This window comes from Octopus sinensis, linkage group LG9 (genome assembly GCF_006345805.1).
Source record: "Octopus sinensis linkage group LG9, ASM634580v1, whole genome shotgun sequence".
Classification (NCBI taxonomy): domain Eukaryota; kingdom Metazoa; phylum Mollusca; class Cephalopoda; order Octopoda; family Octopodidae; genus Octopus; species Octopus sinensis.
This window is the reverse complement of record NC_043005.1, coordinates 38,619,739-38,647,713: the sequence shown is the minus strand read 5'-3', so window position 1 is coordinate 38,647,713 and position 27,975 is coordinate 38,619,739. Positions and strand designations below refer to the sequence as shown.

General features: G+C 38.8%; 1 protein-coding gene and 1 long non-coding RNA gene across 3 annotated transcripts in view; both read left to right on the top strand.

Moving 5' to 3' along the window:
• The window catches only part of LOC118764827, a 1,200,000-nt gene that overhangs the window by 1,003,696 nt on the left and 168,329 nt on the right, over positions 1–27,975 (top strand). The gene's annotated exons all lie outside the window — the stretch shown is intronic.
• LOC118764828 lies at positions 694–20,095 on the top strand. Its single transcript, XR_005000644.1, has 3 exons — positions 694–842; positions 12,383–12,386; positions 20,086–20,095. It is a non-coding gene; the product is annotated as an uncharacterized LOC118764828 (long non-coding RNA).

Here is a 27,975-nt window from a genome sequence, read left to right as displayed (position 1 = left end):
CGCGCGCACACACACACACACACACACACACATACGTGTGTGTATTTGTGTATACAAAGAGCCTTTTTCAGTTTCCATGTATCAAATCCACAAGGTTTTATTCAGGTTCGAGGCTATAGTAGAATGCACTTCTTACCACACAGCCACGCCTGCGCCTATACTATATACAACATACCGTTTTTGATGGCATAATACATGCACTATTTTAAAATAAATGTCTCAAAAAATCCCCCCGGCTCTTGTATGCCATGTTTAATCCCGCATAAGCTAAATTTGTACCTGATGCTCTTTTTCCTGAATATAAACTGCTTAGTACGCCTGCGCTCCTTTTATGCCATCAAGTACGGTATATATTAGTTTCAGTGATTAGAATCTGAGCATGGCAAGGTCCCTACATACAAGATTTACAATCGATCATATCGACCCCAATATTTATTTTATTCTGGTATGTGCTTTAAATGATCTCTACATTAGGCTTTCGATAGTTTCAGTAAATCAAATTCCATTACTATGTAACCAGATGATCTGAAGGTAGAGTAGAAGATAGGGAAAATACCGCTCACTAGGAGGAATTCTGAATTAAAGTTTGTGGCTATATCAGGCAGTTTCTCTCGTGGTTTCTCATCTTAACTGATTGGAAGTGTTATCATGTACATGCTTTCTCTTGGTGTAAAAGATGGGTTATAACAAATATTCTGCTCAATGCCACAGAATTGTTTGTCAGTTGTTTGACCTTAACCAGTTGAGCATGTCCATGAATGGCTGGCGATATGTGCATCTCCGATCACGAGCAGAGGTAGTGGAGGAGCATCGTAGTCATAAGTTAAAAGGAATTCTTTGGTGTTGGGATAATTCACCACTGGAAGCAGAAGTGTTTCGTTCAACATCCTTATCAGCTCTTATTCAGGGACATTTTGAGCGGGATGGGCTACTTAACCTGAGGGAAATTCTAAATGGGTCCCACTTGCAAGGTCAAGCTCTGTTAAACTTCATATGAGATCACCATATGTATGTGCCTGGGTACGCTTAACAGACGGATAGCCATGATGGATATATTGGGCTTCGTATATTTGTACCCCTGTGTCACTTTGATGGCATGTGTTGTTCTGTCACTCAATAATAATGATGATGATAATGATGATGATGATGATAATAATAATAATAATGATAATAATGATAATAATGATAATCTTAATAATAATAATGATGATAATAATAATAATAATAATAATAATAATAATAATATAATAATAATAATAATAATATTATTATTATTATTATTATTATTATTATTATTATTATTATAATAATTATAATAATGATAATAATAATAATAATAATAATGATAATAATAATAACCCTTTCTACTATCGGTACAAGGACTTAATTTTTTTTTGTGTTGAAGACTGGTCGATTACATCGCTCCCAGTGTTTCACTGGTACTTAATTTATCGATCCCGAAAGGATGAAAGGCAAATTCGACCTCGGCGTAATTTGAACTCAGAACGTATCGGACGGGCGAAATACTGCTAAGCATTTCGTCGAGCGTGCTAACGATTCGGCCAGCTCGCCGCCTTAATAATAACAATAATAATAATAATCATATTCAACCTTATTATTATTATATTATTATTATTATTATTATTATATTATTATTATTATTATTATTATTATTATTATATATTCATATATACATATACGCTTATATACATATATATACATACACATACGTATGTATGTACATATGTGAATGTGTGTGTGTGTGTGTGTGTGTGTATGTGACTGGCTGGATGTGTGTATGACTCCTTATTCAACCTCACTGATCGTTCCCGATCATTAGCTGATTTGATGCTTACTTTGTTATCTTCCTCATGTTGTTGCAGTCTTAATACAATTACCGTGCCTTACGTTCTTACACATGTCTTTACTAAATCCCTTGGCTATTTGTTACTTGACTAAATATTCCGTTGACTAAATTTACACGTCATCAACATACAAGGGATGATTTATTAGGACTCTATTCAATTTTTATAGTTACATTAGATCCATTAGCGATGACATTACGGCTACAAGTGTATAGTGAAGGATAAATCTCAATGGAATATTAGAATTCATAGATGTATATTGTCATTAATCGCTTTCTTTCCTTTATGTTATTGTTTTAGCTTCAACCAGCAAGCTGGCAAAGTCATTAGAGTGACAAAAGAAATACTTGCTGGATTATATTTCCGGCCCTTTCGTTCTGAGTTCAAATTCCACTGAGGTCCACTTTGCTTTTCATCCTTCAGGGTTTTTAAAATAGGTGTTAGTCAAGTAGTGATGTCGATGTAATCGATTAGACCCCCATCCACGAAATTTCAAGCCTTATACCAGCAATAGAAATAATAATTGTTTGAATTTTTGGTACAAGGCCAGCAAATTCAGCGGAGTGGTTAAGTTGATTACATGCAACCCATGCACAATTGGTACTTATATTATCGACTCCGAAGGATGAAAAGCAAATTCTACCTCGGCGGCATTTGAACTCAGAATGCAAAGATAGACGAAGTTCCGCTAAGCATCTTGCCATACAGTTTTGCCAGCATGCTTCCTGAAATGAATGGATGAATAAATAAATAACTTAATTAATAAATAATAATAATAATGATGGTTTCAAATTTTGGCACTAGGTCAGCGATTTCAGGGACGGGTCGAGTCGGATACATCGACTCAAATTTACACCCGTTTGATGTGAAATGCTCCGTTAGGTCCGCGGAACCGCTGTTATTTTGCCTGACGTCGTACCTGAGTCCGTTAAATCTTTTTGTTCCCATAAATCATTTGCCATGGTGGAAAGTAAACGAAATCATTATAATTATCATTGAGTAAGAGAGCAGTGCATGCCATCAAAATGACACTGGGGTAAAATATACGAAGACCAATATATCCATCATGATTATCCGTTTGATAAGGGTACACCGGGCACATGCATCACAGCCATATGTGCGCGACATGCTGATCTTGTATCAAGATAAACAGTACATGACCTCGCAGGTGTAGCCCAGTTAGAATTTTCTTCCGGTTGAATAGCCCATCCTGCTCAAAAGGTCCCTGAATAATGTTTTTTAAGCAAGAACAAAACATCAAAGTTTCCAGAGGTGAACTATTCACCCCTATCGCTAAGGCTACCATACAATGAAACATTGCCTGGCCTTCCTGGCCGAAAGATGCGACAGGGCGACCTGCACGATAGACTTAGCAGATAGCCGGATCCGTCTTACACGCGACGGTAGGTGTTCAATATAAACCCACAAATCAGCAATATTCGAATACTGGATGAGAGCAGTTTCGTCGTTCTGCGTGCAACTCGGTCAAGCTCGGCTGACAGCACATCCATGTCCGTAGAGTTTGGCCCGAACCGGCAATGCTCCTCGGTAGCACTGCCAGGTCAGGGATTTGTTATTAATATTAATATTGAGTTGTCCAATGTTTATATTTGTAGCGTCATTGCTGAGAATTTAATGTCGTTTTCCAGAGCTTCATCAAGTGAGATTCAAAGTACCTGGTCGCTGGTGAAATTTTGGATATCTCCAAGCATTCGTTTATCCAGTTGTGAGGAATTCTATCAAAGGCGTTCTTGCAGTCTATCCAGGCCACGAGATATGTTTTTATCTTGTGACTATCTTTAAAAAGCATTCTGTTAATTAACAGTTGATCTCTGCATCTCTAAGACCCATGTTATATACTTTTTGTTAATCAGTGAAGATATAATGGGAAACGCATATTAGCGTTCAATTACAAGAAATTCAAGAGTGACGTACTTTGTTGTAATACATGCCATGCGTCTGTAGTTCTTACGGTTTTTTAAAATCATTTTTGGCGAGCAAAAAAGTGATATCTTTGGTCAGCCATTCTGAGTGCCAGTCATTCTGGGGCACTCGGTGGTTCCTTCAATTGTGTTGTGACTACAATTTATTTTCATGTGTAAGTTTGTAAACACATTGAGCCAATAGTTTCGTATATTATCCATACCAAGTGACTCCCATTTAAATGCGAGTCTGACATATTCTTTTAAATGTGAGTCTGATATATTCTACTATTATCTCTTTCCATATTTACTCTTCTATAAGCTTAGTGTCTTCTTTTTTGTCTATTAATACATGTGCATCCCAAATGTGCTCTTTTTCATCTATCCATATTTTCTCCATAGCTCAAAGGGCAGTTCTATTTTGATAGTGCTCTTTACAGAATGACCATAGAACTTTTGTGGATCATTTTAAAACAATCTGTCATCATTGAGGAATCTGGATCGAGTTTTGAAGCAGCGTATACGCCCAGATTTGGCTTGCACTTTTCCTCCACTACTTCACCAAATTGCCGTTCTCACTTTAATTCGTACTTTCTCATTATCTCTTTATGTATTCCCTATTGGTCATTTGACTCATTTCTTCCTTTTTGCTTTTTTTGTTTCGTCTGCTTCCAGTATTCTCAAGTACTTATACCTCTGTTCTTTCTCAGTCGCTCTCATTGTTTGCCCATTTGGCATTTCAATTCCTTGGCTTCTTTCAACTCTTCCTCGTTACATTTTCAATATAGTACAATTTTTTCTATCCCACGTCATTTGAAAAAATGCGGATAATATGTACAAGACTTTCAAGCTGTTTCTCATTTTTAGCATAAACCTTTATATTATACATGAAAATGAGATAAATTATCTGACAGTGTTCTTTTTCCAAATCGTAAGCAATTTTAACTTTTCGTAGCATTATAGTGAACGGTGTCATAGTGCATATCAATAGTAATAGAGATAAGCTATTACATTGGAATATTCCACGTCCGATGTTTGCTTTTCCAAGTTTTTATTTTCATCCAATCAATTCAGTATTCTAATATTTCATACTTTCTTTAAGCATTTTCTCCATGGTTTTTCCTATTGCAAACATGCTCTTTGTTTTACTTATCCAACTGTGTTATACCATGTCATGATTTTTTGCAATCTAGCCATGCTACATTCGGTCCAGTCAATCTGCGTCTACAATTTCTAATTATCATTTTATTAACTAGCAAGTGATCTTTTGTTGCCCTACATTGTTTCCTGCATCCTTTCTGTTCTTCTGTAAATAGATTGTTACTTTCCAGACGGTTGTATAATTCTTCTGCCAATACACCGGTCATAAGCTTCCACATAAGTGGTAAACAAGTTATATGTCGAAAATTCGATGCCAAATTTTCTTTCATGGGATCCTTGAGGCATAGCAGCATTCGTCCATTTGTCATCCAGGCAGGAATGTGACCTTGCTGCAGGCAGTCAACCAGTTACGCAGCGATCCTTTCATGCAACAGTTTAAAGTTCTTCAGCCAATAGCCTTGTACACCATCCGGGCCTGATCCTTTCCAATTTGCTATATTTTTAACTTCTGTCTCACTGTACACAGATTAATTCTGACGGTCTTGGTACAGTTACAAGTTATCTTTCCGCCTTTGTTAGCCACTCTGCGCATTCTTTATATTTTGCCGGTGTGTTCCACAGCCCTCTATCAAATTCTTCACTTTTTTTTCGCATCTCGAATAATTTCCTGATGTTGGTTTGCCTCTATTTCCTCACAAAGACGCCTTCTATTTGATTGGAAGTCTTTTCTGTTCAAAAAATCCGCATCTAGCAGCATATCTTTTCAATATGGCCTTTAATACTGTTACCTTTTGTGTCAATTCTTCGTTTGCTGTTTGTTTTCTCCTTTCATCTAGTCTGTGATGTCCATTCATATCTTTTCAATTTGTCCTTTAATTCAGTCATCTTTTGTGTCCATCCTTCATGTTCTACTTGTTTCCCCCTTTCTTTTAATCTGTTCTGTCCATTCAATTTTCTGATTACTGCCTTATTCTTGAGCTCTCCTGTCATTGTCCTGTTCAATTGTCCCAGTTCTTTTTGTGTCTTTTCCAGGTTCATTCATATTCTCTTCCTCCAGTTTAATTTTTTTTCTTTTCAATTGCTTTTATATCCTCAGGTTTTCGCTTGTAGCCTATTATGTTACCTACGACGTTAGCAGCAGCTGGCTTGTTTCACTGATGTATTATTATCATTACTATTGAGTGAGAGAGCAGTGCATGCCATCAAAGTGACACTGGGGTAAAATATACGAAGACCAGTATACCTATCATGACTACCCGTCTCATAAGGGTACACTAGGTACATGCATCATAACCATATGTGCGCGACATGGTGATCTCATATCAATATAAACAGCACATGACCTTGCAGGTGCGGCCCAGTTAGAATTTTCTTCTGGTCGAGTAACCCATCCTGCTCAAAAGGTCCCTGAATAAGGGTTGATTAAGGATGTTGAACGTAACACACATGTTTCGAGAGGTGAATTATTCAAACCCCAAAGAATCCCTCTCAACACATGGCTATTATGCCCCCCTCCCCCACTAGTTCTGCTCGTGATCAGAGATGTACATAACGTCAGCCACTGAGGGACATGCTCAACTGGTTAAGATCAAACAACTGACAAGCAAATCCGTGGTACTGAGCAGAATATTTGCTATAGCCCATCTTTTATACCAAGACAAAACAATGTACATGATAGCACTATTATTATTATTATTATTATTATTATATTATTATTATTATTATTATTATTATTATTACTATTATTATTATTATTATGGTAAGTTCCTTGAATTGTATAGAGCAGCAATGGAGGTAATAATTAGCGATGCCTTAGTAACATACAAACCATCAACGGAGACAATCTAAGTAGGTTTTTGTTGTTTTTCTGTATTCCGTGTTAGTTTGTAGGACACATACCTTGTTATTTAGTATAACATTTGTCTCCATTTAATATACTTTCTTCCAAGAATCCTATAATCAAAGGCGATAATTTAACGAGCTCTATTTGGCTCAAGGATTCCAGTATCCGGTGCACAGTCACACGCTTTAATTTTATAATCAACGCAACCACTATGTAACTTTTCTGTATTCCTGCAGCTTCTGTTTAATACTCACGATGTCGCTTATATAATTTAGTTTCAGGCCGTTATATCTATTTCATTTATTTGTTCTGTAATTATTTCTAATGCACGGTTAGCTCATTTAATTAGGCCTTTGTCTCTTTTTTTTTGTTCTATGATATCACACTGTCTTCTTTACTTTGAATAAGTTTTATCTCGTCAAACTTTTGTTTAATTTCGTCTATCATATTTTCTAACTCACTGCATTCATTCATTTGTGTTGGCACTAATGGTTCTTTTTTTATTATATGACATTGTTGTTGTTTGTTTCTTCTATAGTATTACTTCATGTCTATTGGCTTGTCGAACATATCATGTTTTAGCCTGTTTTGTCATATGTTCTCCCATAGTACGAATTACGTTGTATACGTATTTTTATATTTTCCTGCTGGGGTAAAGTTTTAGGGTGTTCTTATTTTTATAATGTTAGTACATTCGGTGGTTATCTTATTCTATCCATCTGTGTTCATATCAAAGGATTACATTTTCAGCAGATTTTTTTTTAAATCGGTAAGGGAATCATTACTAAAGCCACTTATTGTTGAGAAAAACATTCTAGATATTTTTAATTCTAGATATTTACATTTGGATACTTTCCTCGTTTCTTTGAAAGATAATCTATCTTTGGGACTGATACATTGGTTAAAATACCCTGCCTTTTCTGGCAGTGTTAGCTTTGACCTCTCTGTAAACCTTTGTTGGTGTAAACCATTGTATGGCACATCTCAGTGTATGGCATATCACACTGTACGGCATATTCCACTGTATGGCATATCTCAGTGCATGGCATATTCTATTGTATGACATGTCCTCTTGCATAGTACATGCCGCTGTCTGGCACTTCCCTGTGCATGACATATCTTGTTGCATGGCACATCCTAATGCATGACATATCCTGGTGTATGGGATATCCCGGTGCATGACACATACCATTGCATGATATATCCTGGTGTATAGTATATCCCGATGTATGACTCATCCTAGTTTATGGCACACCCCAGTGTTTGGCTGTTGTATTATTCTCTTGATTTTTTACGATCTATCTATACTCTTTCTTTTGTTTTATTGTTTCACAGTTGAGGTGCAATGGCCCAGTGGTTAGGGCAGCGGACTCGCGGACGCAGGATCGCGGTTTCGATTCCCAGACCGGGCTTTGAGAGTGATTATTGAGCGAAAACACCTAAAACCCCACGAGGCACCGGCATACAGACATATAGAGAGAGACAGGGAGAGAAAGATATAGATAGACAGGCAGATATATAGACAGATATGTTTCTTTATTAGCCACACAGGGCTGCACACAGATAGAACAAATTACAAGGTAGAGCTTTTCTTTTGGGGGTAAAAAAAAAGAGAGTGGTGGTTTTCGATCAAAAAGGATCGTAAAAGGAAAGAAAAAGGACAAAAAAAGGGAGGGGTTTAAAAAAAGGGGGAGGGAGAGAAAAAAATGAATAATAGGGATCGTTATCACAGAAATGTCAATATGAAGTGTAAAGGGGAGGACAGGTGAGGTTTACTCGTGGAAAGAAAAGCCTATGGAAAAGACCACGGTAACCTCGGTCAATGAAGTCACATGTTATATTTCTTTTTTTTTTTGCAAATAAGCAACTCTCTGTATTAATTTTTATGATTCATAGAATCATAGTCAAGGTGGCTTCGTCATTCATACGTGCCATCCTTGCTACATTCACCCATCTTTTTTTAAAACATTCACTAGACAAAACTTGCCTCTCTACTCTCACTTTCCTCTTCAAGTGATACTTTAAGAAGTTGATGAGAGATTGACCAGAGAGGAAAGTGTTTGTCTCTAATCCTTTCAGGCGCGTCCACCAGATACATTCTTTCGCCATAGCCACAAGTATGATAAAAATAGCTCTTCCTTCCCGTTTGAAGGAAGGAGGCGTGACGATATTAACGATAGACTCGGCTAATAAACCGACACGTCCCACACGTGACAGCAGTCGTTCGACATAAGCCCACAGGTCGGAAATTGCTGGACACTGCACGATTGCGTGCAGAGCGGTTTCGTCGCTCTGCCCGCATCTCGGGCAGGTCGGCCCCGTGTTTCTCGAGCCATGCCTATAGAGCTTATCCCGAACGGGTAGCGCTTCTCGGTAGCACCGCCAGGCCAGGGATCTCTGGAAGTTGTCCATAGGTCCCGGGCTGAAAGTCGTTTGAAACAGGCGGGTCAGGTATTCCTCGTCGACGCCCAGGTTTGCCCCGAGCTCGTCGTCGTACCTCCCCTCCACTAATCCCCTATAGAATGCTTTGGTTGTGTTGAAGTCACTCAAGGTCGACCCGGGACGGCAGAGTTGCTTGAGAGCAACGCGACACTCGCGGTGCCATTCGCCCTTCCTCGGCCTCTTTTTGATCCACGACTGTAGTTCGGTCATGGAGACGAGTTGCGGGAATGCGTGCCTCACAAACGGCGACCACACCTGTTCACCGTCGTCTACATAGAGCCGGAGATGTCGCAGTCTCAGCGCGTGTCTGCGCATCATCAACCACGGCATGCCCAGCCCTCCTTTTAACGGGTGTTGACAGCAAATGGATCGCCTGACCATCGGGACGCATCCTTTCCACAAGAAGCGGAAGAGGATGCGTTCTAGTTTGGTGATGGTAGGGTCGGGACAAGGTACGACAGTCAGGCGGTAGTAGATGATGGACGCGATGTACGCGTTCACCACCTCCGCCCAACCTTTTAGGGACAGTTTCCTCTCGGCCCATTGCTGGGCGAGAGTGACCACCCTACTCGTTATCTCGTTCCAGTTCTTCTCCATTTGGAGGTCCGGACCGAACCAGACCCCGAGCAACTCAACCGGGCCGTCTGTCCAGCGTCCCACGACGGAGGTACTGGTGGACGGCATGGGCTTGCTTCTCCAGGTGCCGAGCCGCAAGCCCACTGACTTTTCCCGGTTGATTTTTGCTCCTGTCACCGCTTCGTAGTCTTTCAGTGTCTCGCCGACCCGCTCGATGTGTTCGTGGCTTGACACTATGACGGTGACGTCGTCCGCGTATGCCGACACGCTCGTCCCGCATCCCAATTCTCGCGGGATGCCCCTTAGAGTCGCCAGCTTCCGCAGTAGTGGCTCAAGAGTCAATACGTATAGAAGCGCCGAGAGGGGGCATCCCTGACGGATCGAACGTGCAATGTCGAAAGGTCTCGATAGATGTCCATTTACGCGAATTACCGAACGGATGCCTCTGTACAAGGCAGCTATCCAGCCGCGGAAGACGGGACCGAAACCAGCCGCTCTCAGGACTGCCTCCAAGTATCGATGGTCTACCCTATCAAAGGCTTTCGATTGATCCAAGTTGATCAGGGCCCCACCCATGCCAGGTTCGTTAACTACCCTGTCTATGATGTAGCGCATCAGATGGAGGTTGTCATGGATGCTCCGGCCCGGCACGGCGCACGTTTGTGCGTTGTCGACCAGTTTCTCGATGACAAGCGCCAACCTCTTGGCTAAACCTTTGTCAAAATTTTCAGGTCTGCATTGAGCAGCGTGATTGGTCTAAAGTTATCTATAATGTTTCCTTGTTTGGATCTTTCTTCAGCAGAGTTACAGCTCTCGACTCACAAAACCGGGTATGCTCCCGTTTTGCTGCCAGTTGCAGTATACCGCTGCCAAGACGTCTCCAAACAAGTCTGGCATACAATTGTAAAACTCGTAGGGTAGACCATCCAAACCCGGTGATTTGTCCCTCGAGCATTCTGCTATCGCTTCCTGCACTTCCGCCGCCGTGATGGCACCTTCGCAGCACCCTGCCTTTCTTGTCGAGAGTCGTGGCAGGCTATGTAGGTAGGCACTGAAGTCCACCCTACGTTCTTGCCCTCCACTCGTCCCGAACAGTCGGGCAAAATGCTGCTGAAAGGCCTCACACATTTTACTTGGCTCGAGCAATTCGCGCCCCTGTTCATCTACCAGTGACCGAATGGTGGCTTTGTTGCCCTGTTGCGCCTCTGCCACCCGAGCCTCTCTCGCGGCTCCAACACCTTCGTTCCTTAGAGCACGCATCCTAGCTCTGACAGCACATCCTTTGGCGTTGAAGTGTTGGTCGAGGGCCAACCTCGCCGCCAAAACGTCGGATGCGATGCCGCTTCTAATTGCCTCTTCTAGCTTCTTAACTAGCTCACCCTCTACTCTATTTCTATCTATGGCTAGTGCTTTGCTGTACCTAATCGCTTCTGCTTTTACTGCTCTCTTGAGGGCAAACCACCATTTGTTGTTGATGATAGCTCCCGTCAAAGCCCTCTTTACTAGTGTGCTAATCCGGTCTCTGAAAATTTGTCTGGACAGGAATGATGCGTTCAGTTTCCAGTACCCAGGACCCTGTCTATGTGCCTTATCTAAGTCTAGCGTACACGTCACCAATTTGTGATCCGTGTAGCTGACTGTGTGGAATTGTGGACATCCTAAGTTATCCTTGTCTACTGTCCTACACAGTATCCTATCTAGATACGATCTCGACGACCCACTGCGGTTGCTCCATATCCACGTTGGTGCATTTGGGTGGTCGAGTCGGTACCTGTCAGACAGTTGGAATCGTCTGAGCAGGTCTCTGAGGCATTTGCATCCCCTTCTGTTTCTGTCTCTACCCACGTAGTCTACATGCGTGTCCAAGGTAGCATTCCAATCCCCCACTAAGAGTAAAGGACGGGACGTTCCCAAGAATACTTCTAGACGTCGAAAGAAATCCGCCCGACCTGTTAAGGGCGGTGCGTAGACTGATACGAGTCGAAAAGCGCACCCATTGCTGCCGTCAACATCCAGAACGATCAGTCTACCCTCCGGGTCTACGAATATCGTCTTGACTTCGAGATCCAGGCTCTTGTGAAAAAGTACCGCGGTGCTACTACCGCCCATCCTCGGCAGACAGGGAGCGAAATAAATGTTAAACTGTCCGCCAAACATGGACTTTAGGGCCCGTGGCTCGTGGAGTCTGGTCTCACTTATGGCTATGATTCCCAAATCATGTGACTTGATGTCATTTAGGAGGTATCCTTGTTTCCAAGGAGACCCCAAGCCACGCGCATTCACACAACCAATCTTGACCATGATTCTATTGGGGTGTGTGCTTTAAAACACACAAATGAAAGTACAGAGAGTTACTTACTTGTGTCGAAAGTTTTGGCTTCCTCGTTCTTTGATGTGTCTTCGAGGAGGTTTTTATATAGTTTTTGGGACAGATATTTCTGGAAACCCCCTACAGCATTTGGGAAGAGGGCTTTGAGTTTGTGGTGTTGTGTTTGTGTGATGTGTAGTATTTTGATGTGTTTGGGTGGTGTAGTGCGTGGATGATTGCTATTTTTAAAGTCATCTTCACAAATGTTTGTGTATCCTGTGATGTACTCCATTAGTTTGGAGTCTTTGGTGTCTATCGCTGATAGCATTGTTTTTGTGGTGTTGGTGCTTGTTTTGTTGTGTATGGAGTTTTCAGGGTTCAGGTATCTCCCTGCTTTGGTTGCGATTTCTTGTTTGGTTTTTTTTATCTTTTTCTTTTACCCCCTGTGGCTATTTTCCATTCTGTCGAACTTTCATCGTTAGATGAAAAGTCTGACGAATCAGCAGGGGGCAAGGGTAAAGCGTCTGGGTGTGTTTGTGCGGTTGTAGATATTGTTGTGGTGCGCGGGGAGGGTGTTGCTGGGGGGTTTGTTGTGGTTATTGTCTCTCCTACATCCTTGGTGCTTGTCTTCTTCGTTGTTATTCTTGGTGTTGGAATTGGTTTATTTGTTGTTGGTGGTGATGATTCTGTTCTTGGCGCTGTTGTTTGGTTGGGTTGGCTTGTTCTTTGTTGTTTTTCCTGCATTTCCGCATACAGCCTCTTGACTAGCTGTCCATATTGTGGTGTGGGCAATAATGCTGGCTTTTGTGATTTTTCCTGTGGCTGTTGTTGTTGTTGTAATTTTGCGGCAGATTTGCACTCCTTTTTGAGGTGTGCCTCACTGCCACATGTATAGCATCGTGGCCTTCTGCCCTCGACTACTACGTATAACTTGTGGCCATCCTCAAGATGTACGTGGGTGGGGATTTTATTTATGTCCTCTTGACTTATGTGGAAGAGGAACTCTATTCTCTTTCCCAGCCAGTCCTTGTTTTCCGAAACACCGATATCTAGGATGTTTAAATCCTCCATTTCGGATGTTAAGGCGGATGTTATCCACAGTGTTGTAGTCAGTTGGGGGACACCACTGATAATGACCTTCGTCACCTTCTGGCCGAGGTAACTCGGTGTCATCGTTAGTTCATCAGAATGAAGGGTTATCGTTGAGAATTTCTTCGCCAACTCTTCATTCTGAAAAACCACCTGTACGTGTGCGAACTTGTTCGCCCAAGTCACACAATCCTTGTATCCCCAGATGGGGCGTAAGCACTTTTCTATTTTCTCTGTGCTTGCCTTTTCTGGACTTTTAGTTTTTTTATTCGTTATTTTATAGACAATTGTCTTCTTTTTTTTCCTCATTTAGTATGTGTTGAGGTATGTGTAAGAGTATTTTTCCGTTTTCATTTGTAATAAGGTGTCTGCAATCTTTTATCTGTTGTGTAGTAAACGAAACTTTTGTTATCTTTTCTTTTATCGCCTCGGCGAAGTTTGTTGTTGTTTTGTTATTGTTGTTACTGCCGGTGGTGTTGGTGTTGATGGCAGGGGTGTGGGTTGTAGGTTTGTGGTTGCTGATTATGCAACTAGCAAGGGGTGGAAAATTGTCTGCGTAATTTAGTCCTGCATTAGCGCAAATTTCGGCATTTCGTTTGCTTGTCGTCGTTATTTTTTCACTTGTTGGTGATGGAGTGAGCAGTGGTTGAAGGGAATTGTTGTTGTCGTCGTTGTTGTTGTTGTTGTTGTTGTCGTCGTTGTTGTTGTTGTTGTTGTTGTCGTCGTTGTTGTTGTTGTTGTTGTTATTGTCGTTCTTGGTGACGGCGGTGGTGTTAGTGGTATTAGTAGCATTGACGGCACGGTCTTTGGTGGCGGTGATGGTGATGTTGGTATTGTTATTGGTGGCGATGTCTTTAGCAGGGATAGCAGTTTTAGTAGCAGATTCTGCCATGGTGTTGTTGTCGGTGTTGGTGGTGGACTCACTGATGGTGTTGACGGTGCTTGGCCTTGCGACCTTTGTTTTGTATTTGTTGCTGTTGTCGATGTTGATGGTGGTGGAGGTGGTGTTGTTGTCAGGTTCAGCGTATGCTAACAGAGCATCCTGTTTTTCTGTCTCTGCGTCACGCTTGACTTGCACATCAGCCTCGTGGTGACCAGTGGCCATTTTGAAATTAAAATGGCTAAATGAAACCACGAAGGCTATGAGAAATTTTTTTTTTAATTTTGCCCGCAAGGGGCAAAATTTTGTGTATATATTTATCAAAGGTTTGCAGTGAATGTTGTTGCACAACTTTTAAACACAAAATATTTGTCAATATACACTTTTGAACGTATAAAAATACCAACTTACGTGGAGCCCATTTGACTTCGTCTGTCTGTCCGATAGATAGATATAGACAGACAGACAAACAGACAGAAAGACTGACAGATAGATAGATAGATAGATAGATAGATAGATAGATAGATAGATAGATAGATAGATAGATAGATAGATAGATAGATAGATAGACAGTTTGTATTTTTGTGTCCCTTCTACTTTTTGCGAAATAGTAGAATATGTCATATGTGTGTGTGTGTGTGTATACATACATACATATATATATTATATATATGTAACAAAGGTACAAAAACTCCTTTGTTGGAATGTAGATAACAAAATCGATGTCACATGTTGATCTTTAGAAAAGTCTGCATACTTTCACTGTTTCGATTACAGACTCTATTTTTTAATATCTATGTTAGCTAGATTGTTATGAAGACTCTACCTTATGTCTGTGCATGCGTGTTATGCACTATCCACATATATATTATTCATACGTAAATATTTCTCAAATTATTGTATTTACCTGTGTAATATTTTCAGTTATACTGGTGTGGACTTGAAGATAACCGAACTGAAATCTCTAATATATTTAATTTCGTCCAAATGTATTGTGAGTTTAAATCGCACCAGATGTTGATAGAATTATTGCTAGTTATAATTAACTACGAAACTCCTTGTGATTCTTATTTTCCCTTTTGTTCACATGTTTTACTTAAACATCAAAATATAATTTCATTGCTGCTCTCAAATCTCGATTTATTTAACATTAAAAATCGTTTCCTTCTCTTCCCATCATCCTTTTCTCTATCTCTTCGATATCTTATTTACATCGAAATTGTTTCTCTTCAATAGTAATTTCTTTTCCTCTCCATATATAAACCTATTCCAAATTGTGTTGTTCTCACGCCCCAACATTGTGAATTTTTCTTTATTTCTCTGCTTCTTTTGCTTACTTTATTATTTATTATTTAGTTCATTACGTGTATTTTAGATATTTCTTATAAAACCAAAAACCGAAAATTATAAAATATAAGCGACTCAAAGGAAATTTATAATTGCGCAACACTTTTAAACTAATGAGTTTATTTAAATGTATTTTTAGTTGATTGATTTCATTATTCAGTAACATATGTACTTGCATATTTTTCGCCTAATAATTGAAAAATGTAAATGAAATATTGATATATAAGTATTGATAAACTTTGAGAGCTGGCAGAATCGTTAGTACACCGGGCAAAATGCTTTCATCCGGCCTCACGTTTTGTGTTCATATTCCGCCGGGGTCGATAAAATAAATACTAGTTGAACATCTGAGGTCAATTTAATCAACTTAGCTCATCCCCAAAACCTGCTGGCCTTGTGCCAAAATTTGTAACCAATACATATGTACTAATAAATTTAAACGGCATTGTTCGACCTCTTCCCTCTTGCTTGATTGGGGAACGTCGAAGGTTTGTACCGTCGTAATGGAATAAGAAGGCTGGAGTTCTTCTTCTTCAGACTTTGCATCGTCTGAGGAAGAGCTGGTCAAAAGTCTGATGAGAATAGACGAAGAATTATATAGAGGTGGTGAACGAGAAAAGCGAACACGTGTGTCTGGAGAAATTGAGTATATTCAAAGAAATGCTAAAAAGGGAGGGGAACGACGTAAAAGTGTTCCCCCCGCCACACAAAGATGTTTTAAAAGAAAAGACAAAAAACATTATTTACGGGACGGACTCAGCAACAAGGACAATTTAAATCATGTCGGCCGCTGAAGTCGAAAAGGCAAAAAGCCAATCTGGCAAGGGATTTCTTACCTTACCAGAAAAAAGAAGTTTGGAACGGTGGAGGTGCAGTTCCAGGAGGTAGCTACTGCTAGGCTGCACTCGGCAACACCCTTAAAAACTGTACAGCAGACAAAATGAAAAACTTCATAATGAGATAAACTCGTGAGACTGAGTGATAAAAGTGAATATAACAGAATTTAGGGGATAGCTAGAGTATGCGGTGGCAGACCCAGAGTATCTTTTGAGAGTAAAAGATTACGAAGAGGACTTTGAGTGGTTGGTCTAGAAAATGGACTCCAACACAATACCAAAACGGGTAAGCTATCTTGAACTTTTAGAGAAATTTAATATAAACATGTAGTGGGAATATATATTCAGTGCCAGGTGTTGATGTTGCTGCGTGTATGTTATTACATAAAGAGATGAAGAATAAATTCAAAACCTATATATTTACTACATAAAAATATATTTTATTTATTGGTCGGTAATACATAGAATCAAAATGTAGAATCTAGTTGAATGAAGTAATCTACTCAAGAAAGTTCAGAGACAGAAAATGTGACGTAGAGAAATAGACGGATGTAGTAATGGCGTGAATGGCTGTAAATCTAATCGACTAAGAAGCGAAAAGCAGGGTTAGCAAGCTGTTTTTTATTAATAGTACGCTAGATATTCTAGAAACTTCCAAAGGAAACGCTAAGCTTCTTGAATAATTAAAAATCACGTCTCATGATACAGATGCTTCGGGAAACTTAGTAAAGAGAAGTTACTCTATAATCATTCAATTATTTAGCTACGTAGACCGCTACAAAAATCTTCGTAAAGATGAAAGTTAACGGTTACAAATAATGTTATAAACTGTTACAAATGATGCTTTAAACTGTTACAAATAATGTTTTAAAAAGAAGTTATGTCAAATAAGTTCAATGAAGTCGCTCGGAGGTGGAGCCGAACGGCTTCATTTCATTTATCATTTTATCTAATTCATCCTTTCTATCGGTTTTTTATCTATCCCCACCATGTGATGTCCCCTCTGTGTTAGTCCCTGTGTAGCCAATAAAAAGAATGAAAGCGTTTCGGTAGTCTTTTTTATTCTGTTAACGTTGTGGACGCCATCGTACCAGGGTTCCGAGTTCGCGTAGGTCGCTCGTTCGTTTCATGTAGTTGTAGCGTTGTTCTGTTGTTGTGTGCTTTTCTGCATTCTGATTTTGCTACCTTGCGGCGGTGCTGCTGGCGTTTTCCCTCGGTTGAAAGGGAAAGCGCTGTGGATGCTGAGATCGACTATGAAAGTCTTAGTTCGTCCCCTTTATGATAGGCCCTGTGTGGCCAAATAAAGAAATTGAGCCTTTTGGTACTCTCACGAATACGTCGTGTGAACACATTGACTAAACCTCCGCTGCATAGTTTATCTACACCAACCTGTGGCAGAATATAAATATATATATATATACATACATACACACACACACACACACACACACACACCACACACACACACATATATATATATATATATATATATATATATATATATATATATACATACATACATACATACATACATACATACATACATACATACATACATACATACATACATACATACATACACACATGGCTAATTCGAATATTAAGAGTTAAACATTAACAATCGAACATTGAAAATAGCAATAACAAACCAACAGAGGAACGTAGACATGGAATATATTATTTTGACGCTCGGTAAAGGGTTATGGACTATGAAACATGAACTCTGAAACAGAAGCTTTAAGATTGCCTTCATAACAAGTATACTAGGTTTCTCAAAAAAGCTCAAAACATGCCATAGCGAGGTGACAGACGAAAAGGAAGAGTTATGGACAAGCTTGACTCAACGCATGGGAAACTCCGTTGCTATCAAATTCATCAAAATGTCTTATCTGACGTCATATTTTTGAAGATTTCCGCACCCTAAAGGAGGCCGATCACTCACCTACGTTAATATTATACACATTGACACCCAGTGATCTGTCACAGAGAATGATGAACAGATTGAAGTGTTGTGAAATGAACCTCGGTTGCTGTATGTAGCTTATCTTAAGAAAGTACATATTAGTGTTCTGCGAACTACAATATTTCTGAAAAAATATTGCATAATTTCACAGGGTCTAAAATATCTTTGATCAAGGGTCTCCTCGATCAAGACTAAACCTAACCTTAACCAACAACGATACAGGCATATGCATGTCCAGTCAACTTGTTATAAATGGAAAGCAACTCACCCTCAACTTTACACTGTCGATAATATTCCTTTATATGTATTTTCTTGGAAAACTTGAGGATGATGTGAAATACTTTTACAATACGCCTGTTTCATGACAGATGACCCGGATATGACACTAACATAGGAAGAAAAGAGGAAAACTAGGAGGAAAAAAAAAAAACTGCGGAAATGAAAGTCGTTCGAGGCAGTTTTGGTATTATATCGGACTATATACTTTACAATATTTAGAAGAAAAATTGATTAATATTTTATTGAAAAAAAGAAAATAATTTTATGTTTAAAATGAAAAAAAACACTTTCCATTATTTTTCTTTTCATATTTTTTAAGCGCCTACGAGGAATTTCGAAATTAAGTTAAATTCAATATTTACCTATTATATAGTGTGATCGATATTGAAAATCACAGCATGACACAAGAGTGAGTGCGCGTATGTGGAATATTTAAACATGCACATAGACACAAATATATGTGTGTGCGTGAGTCTGTATGTGTGTGTATAAATGAACGAAATGTATACATACACACGCATACATGCATATATACATATATACGTAAAAGCATACGTATAAGTATACTATATACTTACACGTATGTTTTTATGTATTTATGTATCTAAGTATGTATGTATACACACACTCATATATATTTATATATACATATAAAACATATATGCACAATACATATATATATATACATACACTCATGTATATATACTTATACACAGATGTTATGTGCGTGGGCAGAAATTGAACATGTCGTTTTTGTGACAACACATGCACACACACACACACACACACACACACACACACACATACATATACATGCACACCACACACACACACTCACTGTTTCCTATTTTTACAAACCCGATCTAAAGAACACTTATTTCATTTCAATAACCATTCGTTAGACATTTGCTAGATGTCAGACTTGTGTGCACTTCCCATCAACCCTTAGGCTCTCTCAACAATGACGTCATCAGGTTATTTTTGAATACCACTTGTACCATACCGTTCGTTGTGGGCGGGGAAAATAATTAACTGTCCTTCATATTTAACGATTTGAAGTCACTACATGAAAACGGTAATGGCATTTGGTATTTGAATTCAGAGTGTAGCTTGTTTGGTACCATGTCTTCCACAATAGTATAAAAATCAACTCCCTGCCTTAAAGTGTCTACTCAATATACAAACAGATTATTTAACACACACACACACAATACACACAGTCACTCCCAAGCACACACGCACACACACACACATATATATATACATATGTTTCCGCTAATGCTTGGAAAGCCAAAATTTGTGCTTGTGTATTAGCGACAACATTAAGCAGCACAACCTTTAACAAAATCGTAGTACCGCACGTTTCAGACATGCGTAATATGCAGTAAGAAATGCATTCATTACGTAAGATCTTCCTCAGTTAAAACATTTAAAAATACGAAGCAGTCGATGGAAATCTTTCAATTAGTATGAACAAAGGAAGCTCGTTATATGTATATAAATATATACTTATACACACACACACACACACACACATACACACACACACACACACACACATACACACATATACACACATACACACACATACATACACACATACATACACACATACATACACACACATATGTAAGTATATAATTCGAATTTACATAAGAAAATAAACGAGGATAGGAGAAGGAACAACAAGCAGGTGTATTAGTTTAACGTTTGGGAAGAATGGAAGTCTTTGACGTTTTGACCTTACGCTCTTCGACAGATTAGAAGGAAAAATGAACGGAGAGAGAATGGGAAAAAAAAATGGAAAGATAAAAAAATGTGTAGGGATTAATGGTTCAACATGATTTATATATAAAGACAGCGAGTTTGGCAGAATCGTTAGTGCAACGTACACAGTGATTAGTGGCATTTCTTCCGATTTAACGTTCTGAGTTCAAAATCCACCGAGGTCGATTTTGCCTTACGGGGGTCGATAAAATAAGTGCCTCTCGAGCAACCAGGTCACTCTAATCGACTAGGCTCTTCCACGAAATTTTTAGGTCCTCTGCCTATAATATATCTAAACGCACACATATATATATATATATATACACATACGTACACAAACACTCTCAATATATATTTAACTTCATTCGGATCTTAACCCAACTGATTACCCTATTAAGCCCATCCACCTTTAAGCATATGTGTTCGTGGTGTCAGTGTGACCAATGAATTCTGTGTTAGGGGACATCACATCCTAACTGACTACTAAAATATAGCATTAAAAAATATGAAAAGTCTAGAAACGTGATAAAAACTGTATGTCAACAATTCCTAACGAAAATAGCCGATAGAATACCTCAAGAGGGTTAAATATCTCTCGAAGAACATTGCTATAAAGTACCTTTTGACATAGAAACTATTAAGAAGCCAATAATTTATTACATTTTCTAGAAAAAATTATGTATTTCCTTATTTTTTTTGTGGTGGGATGCTTTCTATATTTTTCCATTCTTGTTTCATCAGTTTCTTGACGGATTAATTCAAATCGGAGACTATTTTGTTTTGTTTGGTTTCGTTCTGCTTGTAATATGCAGATGTAACCATGCAAACACACTCAAATCGATACGTGTATGAATTATTGATAATTTAAGTATCTACAACAAATAATTTTTATATACCATTCTGAAAAGTCGAATTTTGATACGTGTCAATGACATCTCATAAATATATTGCTATATTATTGCATAACACCAATGTTCATGATATCGAATACAGATGAAACAATTGTAAATTGATGTAATAAAATTACTTGTTCACTCCATTATCCTAATATATATATATATATATATATATATGTATATAAAATTATGTATGTACGTATGTATGTGTTATTGCATGCGCATATATATGTGTGTGGGGGTGTGCAAGTACTGCAGAGCATTTTCAAGATAAAGAGAAATCTAAGGGAGGCTTATGTATGGTAGTTACTCTTTTACTCTTTTACTTGTTTCAGTCATTTGACTGCGGCCATGCTGGAGCACCGGGACTTATTCTTTGTAAGCCCAGTACTTATTCTATCGGTCTCTTTTGCCGAACCGCTAAGTTACGGGGACGTAAAGACACCAGCATCGGTTGTCAAGCAATGCTAGGGGGACAAACATAGACACACAAACACACACACACGTATATATATATATATATATATATATATATACTAGCTGAAGGTGACCCGCTCTACGCGCGGGTAAGAGTGTGGTTGTTACTTTCTGTTGCTTCCTTTCAGCACGTAAAAAGCACCATCCGAACGTGGCGGATTGCAGCGCCGCCTTGACTGGCTTCTGTGCCAGTGACACGTAAAAAGCACCAACCGATCGTGGCCATTGCCAGCCCCCCCTGGCACCTGTGCCGGCGGCACGAAAAATGCACCCACTACGCTCACAGAGTGGTTGGCGTTAGGAAGGGCATCCACTTGTAGAAACACTGCCAGATGAGACTGGAGCCTGGTGCAGCCTCCTGGCTTCCCAGACCCTGGTCAAACTGTCCAACCCGTGCTAGCACGGAAAACGGACGTTAAACGATGATGATGATGATGATGATGATGATTCTTCCTCTTTGTTTCTCTCTCCTTTCTCTCTCACTTTCCCCACTCTCTTACTCTTCCTTTCTCTCGGACTCTCCCTCGCTTTCTCTTACTCCCTCCCATTTATAAACAACAAAATATCTTGAGTAAGTTGAGAAATAAAATATTTAGAAAGATCAATCATAAATATCAGGCAGTAATAACGGAAAGGTCTGCTTCAAGGCAGACAGCAAAACACTAACATTTAAAAGGGACAGACAAACTTGCGAGCTGAATAAAAATAATAAAATATTGGAAACCAAAGTTTGAAGGGATAGAATCTGAGGGTAGTAGAGTCAGTATGGCTGGCTTTTCTTAACGACGGACAGCAACGTTTTGACTGTTTAACGGCTGGCGTAAAATTTTGAATTTGATGTAAAAGAAAATCCCTAAACACCAAGTTTTGAAGTGATTCTTTTTCACAACAGTAGACTCACCATGGCAAGCATTCAAAACTTCTTCATCATGGACGGCAACACATTGACGATTAAAAGGCTTGCGCAAATTTTTTAGCTTGATGTAACAGAGAATTCCTAAACACCCGCTCCTTTAAATTTTAATCCCCTTCCAGCCCCATTTATACCCCTTTTCACATTTTGGTTAATATAACGTGATTTCGTTCGGGTGTACTGGGGCCACATTTTATAAGATGAGGAATTTTGTCCTCATTGACGCCTTTCATTTGAAGAAAAAAATAGTTGTCATGCAAACTTGCCAGCACTTTTAACATAGGTCTGCATCTATGTATGTGTGTGTGTGTATGTATGTGTATGTATGTATATGTATGTGTATGTATGTGTGTATGTGTGTGTATGTATGTGTGTGTGTATGTATGCATTTCCATTGAGTCAACCTCATTTCTACATAGCAGACCGTTACATAAACAGGCAAAGGTACATACATACATGCACACTCACACATACATACACACACATACACACATACACATACATACACATACATACACACATACACACATACATAGATACATACACACACACATACATGCATACACACGCACGCAGTTCAAAAACCGAGTAAAACATTTCAGTTATTTCTCACTTTCACACAGACAGATACATAAAAGAAGGCCGTTTGTATGAAATAGAGTGAGTATTGTGTGTTGGTGGTGGCGGTGGTGGTGGGGGCGATGATAATTATCATTAGGAAAAAGAGTGAGTGAGTGAGGGAGACATATACATAAATTGGGGCGATGATAATTCTCCCTATGAATGCAAACAGATACATCAAAGAAAGCCACCTGACGACCTTATAAAGGCAAAGTGAAAGGGAGTTGAGGGGAATACATTAAATAACGGGAGTGGACATTGTCAACGTTATAAATGAGGGGGAGTAAGAGAGGGAAAGAAGGAAATAATGTGAGTGAAGAAGATGGCCCCTAGCAACCACGCCTTTTAAGCTAGGGATTTCTAAGGTAGCCCACGCGCATCGTCACCTCATTCTACATGTCCCTGTAAATTTTGGAGCGAATCGGACGGGTCGTAGTGGCATTGAAAGCGATCCAAGCGGTAAAAACGCATTTCAGTTTTATATATAGAGATATACATATATACGACAAGCTTCTTTCAGTTTCCGTCAACCAAATCCACTCACAAAGCAGTGGTCGGCCCGGGGCTATAGCAGAAGACACTTGCCCAAGATGCCATGCAATGGGACTGAACCCGGAACCACTTGGTTGGTTAGCAAGCTACTTACCACACAGCCACTCCTGATGAACATTATTTTTAATCTTATTGTAAACTGTAGTTTTTATACTAAAAACCTAAAAGTTTTTCCCCCCGTGACGAAGTAAAGCGGATTGGGCTGGCGTGATTGATTTTATTTTGGCTTCTTCCTCAGAGATCGATTACTCGTATCTCTGACCATAAAATGAAGAGTAACTTATAGATATTGTGTACAAAATCTTGTATAGAACTGAACTGTGCTATTGTAATTTACGTATCAGTACAAACGTTGGTAGTGTTTAGGAATTAGAAGCAGTACACGGTGTGTTTCTTTCCATATTTATTCCTGATTTGTTTTCTATCTTCTCAATCCCATGGGTCTGGCTTCGGTTCCACTGAGTGGAACTTTGGCAGTTGCCTTCTATTATATTCGCGGGCTGAGTACAGTCTTAAGGGTAGATTTGGTAGGCGGAAACTGAAAGGACTCGCAATATATGAATTTTATGCGCGCGTGTGTGTGCGTGCATGTGTGTGTGTGTATGTGTATGTGTGTGTGTGTGTGTGTGTGTGTGTGTGTGTGTGTGTGTGTCTGCATGTCTGCGTGCGTGTGAGCTTTTTTGTGTTTGTGTTTGTCCCCCACGCTGCTCTGTAATCACTTTGAGATCTGACGCACGGCACACTATGCACTTGTAAAGGTAATGTAGATTTAATGGACTGTGTCAAATCACATACACCTCACGCATTTGATCACTGTGAAGAAATTCCCATTGCAGATTGTTAAGCAAGACATTGTGAAATTGCCATTTGTCACCTAAGACAGGTGAGTCTGCAACCTGTTATAACTATACTTGTTTCTGTCCCTCATACACACACGTGTATATATATACACACACACATATACATATATATGTAGGCTCGAAACGTAATAGTCTTTCACACCTTCCCAGCGTCAAACTAATGCACCTGTTTGTTGTTTATACACCTCTCTTCATCTTTTGTTTTTCTGCAAATTTCAACTACAAAAACATACATACATACATACATATATAATATATATATATATATATATATATATATATATATATATATATATATATATATATATTATATATATATATATATATATATACATACATATATACATACATACATATATAAATAGATAGATAGATAGATAGATAGATAGATAGATAGATAGATAGATAGATAGATAGATAGATAGATAGATAGATAGATAGATAGTTACATAGATAGATGTACACATATACGTGTGTGTGTATGTATATACATATAGATATACACATACGTATATATGTTCGTATGTATATGTGTATATATGTACATATACATTCATGTGTGTATCGTATATGTGCTTGTGTGTGTGTGTATGCTGAAGGAAGCATATATTCATATATTTGGTATATTAGATTCTATAAAGCGTTAACGGAAGCCGTATAAGACACATGGTGTGCTGAAAGCGTAATCGTTTGTCACATACTGTTCATCACAAACATCAATATATGTTGGCATAGTACGAAGAGCACAAAATATTATTTGTATGATGTCTTGTTTTCGCTAAGACTATAACGTTATTAGGAAGGTACGGAAAAAAAGTACATAATTGGTTTTAGCCCCCATATTGTGATTATCAAAGTTTGGCATCTATTTCAAACGCTTCTTTTCTTCATCGTTACGTTTGCATAATATATTTCTGTATATGTTTCGTTTATAGTATATTAATATTTATCTTGTTTTCACTATATTCAGGTTATATCTTGAAGGGGTGTGTATGGGGTGGGTTATAACATATGTGCCAAATGATGATAAGAGTAAAGGAAGGGATGTTTTTATCAAAGGGTGCTTTATGTGGCGATGAAGGTAATATTAATGGTTGTGGGGCTGAGGAAGGAATATAGGGAAGACAACAAATGTAGGATAACAATCGGTTGATGAAAAAAAAAAGATATGCATATCTGCAATACACACACGCAATTTCACCCACACACACACGCATATATGTATACACGAACATAAACACAAATACTCACACAAGCGCACACACAACACACACACACACACACCCACACACACACACACATATGCACACACACACACACACACACATATATATTATATATATATATATATATATATATTATATATATATAGGTTGTGTTTTATTCCGTTAGAAACGGGGTAGGGTACAGTGTAAAGCTCGTCCACCTTCAGAATTACCCAATACGATCGGAGGGGTTGTTATATACTTCCAAGTTTAAATTTGGGCATTCGTCGTGTGTGAATATAAAATTGGAAACATCGGAGTCAGGAAGAAGCGCGACATTCAATTATTATCCGTTACAGTTGTTTCAACGCAACACAGTTCTCCAAGAATACAGGTATTTGGTTATGCAATTGCTTGTTTGTATAATCAGATCTTTTGTTTTTCCTCAGGCGATAAACGAGTGTTGTTTCCGTTAGTTTAAAATCTTCTACTTCAAGGCCATCATCCTTGTCGTGGTTTGAAGCAGAAGATTTTAAATTAGCGGATATAATACTCGTTTATCGCCTGCAGAAACACAACTAGGTCTCATTATGCAAACAAACAGTTGCATAATAAGTACCAGTATTCTTGGAGAACTACGTTGCGTCGAAACAACTGTAGAGAATAATAAATAAATGTCCATACGTACTCCTTCTTCCTGACACAAATTTCTTCAATTATATGTACTTATATATATATAAATCAAATTCGATGACTGACATCCGTGCTAGTGGGGCGCTAAGAGCACCATCCGAGCGTGATCGTTGCCAGAGCAGCTAACTGGCTTCCGCAACTAGTGACACGTTAAAAGCACCATTCGAGCGTAATCGTTACCAGCGTCGCCTTACTGGCACGTGAAAAACATTAGAGTGAGATCGTTGCCAGTGCCGCTGGACTGGCTCCTGTGCAGGTGGCACGTAAAAAACACCATTTGAGCGTGGCCATTGCCAGTACTGCCTGACTGGCACTCGTGCCGGTGGCACGTAAAAGCACCCACTACACTCTCTGGGTGGTTGGCATTAGGAAGGGCATCCAGCTGTAGAAACTCTGCCAGATCAGATTGGAGCCAGATGCAGCCATCTGGTTCGCCAGTCCTCATTCAAATCGTCCAACCCATGCTAGCATGGAAACGGACGTTAAACGAAGACGACGATGATGATGATGATGATGAGGATAATGATATGTATATATATATATATATATATATATATATATATATATATATAAAGAGAGGGACATAGATAGACAGGGAAATGGATTGATGGATGGATAGATAGATAGATAGACTAACAGATAGATAGATAGATAAATAAATAGATAGGTAGGTACATGTGTCTTTAAAAAATAGTTGCATAGTTTTTAAAAAAAATAAAAGTTAATATATGTAATAAAGTTTATTTATTTGTTCATTCGTCAGTAGTACGGGTTTCCCGTTTCCGGAAACGAGAAATTCACAGTAGCGTGGTTATGTAGGCTAAATTCCTATACACGCATATACATACATACATATATACATACATACATACATACATACATACATACATAAATGCATGCATACATACATACATAAATACATACATACATACACGCATACACACCCACACCCATATATGTATGTATGTAGGTATATATATATATATATACGTATATATATATGTGTGTATGCGCGTGTTTGTAAATACACACACACATATATGCATGTACGTGTTTGTATATAGATATAAATATATGCATATATATGTGTGTGTGTGTATATATATATATATATAATATCTATATGTATGTATGTATGTATGTATGTATGTATGTATATATATATATGTACACACACACATATGCGTATAAGCAATATACACATGCACACAACTCGTATATTATACAAAGCCCCGATCAATCGTGAAAACTACACTACCTCTCATAAACACTTAAATAATTTGCATTGCTTCCAAATTGTTTGCATCTTTAGTGACTGGCTTCAGTCATTCATAGAAATGCCAATGAAAGGATGGTGTGTCTTTGAAGTTTGGTCATTGGAATATTGTGTTCTGTATCAGTGGGAGAGAAGAGAGGTTATTTTCCGTCTATGAATTGTTTGGAAGAGATTGCTCAGGACTTGTTTCATCATTTTATTCCACAATGCAACGGTATGACTCGTTACAATAATTTTTATTCACTCAAATAGTGTTTCGATGAT